Source organism: Petromyzon marinus, unplaced genomic scaffold (genome assembly GCF_048934315.1).
Source record: "Petromyzon marinus isolate PM22_M1 ecotype Great Lakes invasive population unplaced genomic scaffold, UKy_Petmar_22M1.pri1.0 PM_G_Scaffold_6, whole genome shotgun sequence".
Lineage (NCBI taxonomy): Eukaryota > Metazoa > Chordata > Hyperoartia > Petromyzontiformes > Petromyzontidae > Petromyzon > Petromyzon marinus.
This window is the reverse complement of record NW_027423013.1, coordinates 2,622,501-2,625,000: the sequence shown is the minus strand read 5'-3', so window position 1 is coordinate 2,625,000 and position 2,500 is coordinate 2,622,501.

The window sequence follows — 2,500 nt, the reverse complement described above, 5'->3', positions numbered from 1 at the left end:
ACCTATAGTCAGACTCATCCCCACCAGAGATCAGCCCAATGAGGGTGGTGTCGTCCGACAAACTTCAAGAGTTTGACGGACAGATGATTGGAGGCGCAGCTGTTGGTATACAGGGAGAAGAGCAGTGGGCAAAGGACGCAGCCCTGAGGAGTTCCCGTGCTGATGGACCTGGAGTCAGAGACTTCTGTTCCCGGCTTAATGCACTGCTTCCTGTCAGAGAGGAAGTCTGTGATCCACCTGCAGGTGGAGTAGGGCACGTTCAGCTGGAAGAGCTTGTCCTGAAGCAGGGCAGGGATGATGGTGTTGAAGGCAGAGCTGAAGTCCACAAACAGGATCCTGGCGTAGGATGCTGGGGCGTCCACATGCTGTAGGGTGAAGTGGAGGGCCATGTTAACTGCGTCGTCCACAGACCTGTTGGCTCTGTAGGCAAACTGAAGGGGGTCCAGGAGAGGGTCTGTGATGGCTTTGAGGTGTGCCAGGAGCAGGCGCTCAAAAGACTTCATTACCACAGATGTAAGGGCGACCGGTCTGTAATCATTTAGTCCTGTTGGCCTTAGCTTTTTGGGCACAGCGATGATGGTGGAGGACTTGAGACAGGCTGGTACATGGCATGTCTCCAGGGAGGTGTTAAAGATGTTGGTGAACACCGGAGACAGCTGGTCAGCGCAGTGCCTGAGGGTGGCTGGAGAGACAGAGTCCGGCCCGGCTGCTTTGCGTGGATTCTGCCTCTTGAAAAGCCCATTAACTTCTCCCTCCTGAAAGGAGAGAGTCGTTTCTGTAGTATGGGTGGGGGATGGGGCCTCTTGGGTGGGAAGGGGTGGTTCAGGACAGTCCAATTGTCTTTCAAATCTACGGTAGAACTCGTTCAGGTCGTTGGCTAGGCGGGAGTCGTTAGTGGTGTGGGGCGCTCTGGGTTTGTAGTTGGTGATGTGCCTGAGCCCTTTGGCAGACAGAAGCAGCGTCGTTAGTAGAGAACTGGTGTTTTAGTGTCTCTGAGTACAGTCGTTTAGCCTCTCTCACCGCTTTGCTAAACCTGTTCTTCGACTCCTTGAATCTGTCTCTATCCCCACTCCTAAACGCTTCCTCCTTCTCCAACCTCAACCTTTTGAGCTTTGCTGAGAACCAGGGCTTGTTGTTGTTAAAGTTCACCCTGGTACGTGTTGGGATACAGCAGTCCTCACAGAAGCTGATGTACACAGCCTCTGTGAGTTCATCCAGACTATTGGTAGCAGTCGTGAACATATCCCAGTCAGTACAGTCTAAGCACGCCCGCAAATCTTCCACAGCCTCACTGGTCCACTGTTTAGATGTCCTCACAGCAGGTTTACAGAGTTTTAGTTGCTGCCTGTATGCACGAATCAGGTGGACCAAGGGAGTTCTGTGCGAGCCGAACAGCCCCGTGACCCACAAGAGAAACATCCCCGCCAAATTCGAGCGTTTGACGGGGTCTATCCGTGAAAAAATATTCACGTTTTTGAGTGCACATGCATTTCTGCTGCAAATGCCTCTGGAAGTTTCATGCCGTTCGTATGCCAATTGTGGCAACACGAAAATGACCCGTTTTCCCATTCCGAGGGATTTCTGTGCGACCCTAACAGCCCCGTGAGCCACAAGAGACACATCCCCGCCAATTTCTAGCGTTTCACGGGGTCTATCCGTGAAAAATATAGACGTTTTTGAGTGCACATGCATTTCTGCTGCAGATGCCTCTGGAAGTTTCATGCCGTTCGTACGCAATGTGGCAACACGAAAATGACCCCTTTTCCCATTCCGAGGGATTTCTGTGCGACCCTAACTAACAGCGCCCGTGAGCCACAAGAGAGACATCCCCGCCAATTTATAGCGTTTCACGGGGTCTATCCGTGAAAAATATAGACGTTTTTGAGTGCACATGCATTCCTGCTGCAAATGCCTCTGGAAGTTTCATGCCGTTCCTATGCAATGTGGCCACACAAAAATGACCCGTTTTCCCATTCCGAGGCATTTCTGTGCGACCCTAACAGCCCCGTGAGCCACAAGAGAGACATCCCCGCCAACTTCTAGCGTTTGACGGGGTCTATGCGTGAAAAATATTAAAATTTTTGAGTGCACGTGCCTTTCTGCTGCAAATGCCTCTGGAAGTTTCATGGCGTTCCTATGCAATGTGGCAACACGAAAATGACCCCTTTTCCCATTCCGAGGGAGTTCTGTGCCACCCTAACAGCCCCGTGAGCCACAAGAGACACATCCCCGCCAATTTCTAGCGTTTCACGGGGTCTATCCGTGAAACATATAGAAGTTTTTGAGTGCACATGCATTCCTGCTGCAAATGCCTCTGGAAGTTTCATGCGGTTCGTACGCAATGTGGCAACACGAAAATGACCCGTTTTCCCATTCCCAGGGATTTCTGTGCGACCCGAACAGCCCCGTGAGCCACAAGAGACACATCCCCGCCAATTTCTAGCGTTTCACGGGGTCTATCCGTGAAAAATATCAATTTTTTTTTGACTGCACATGCATT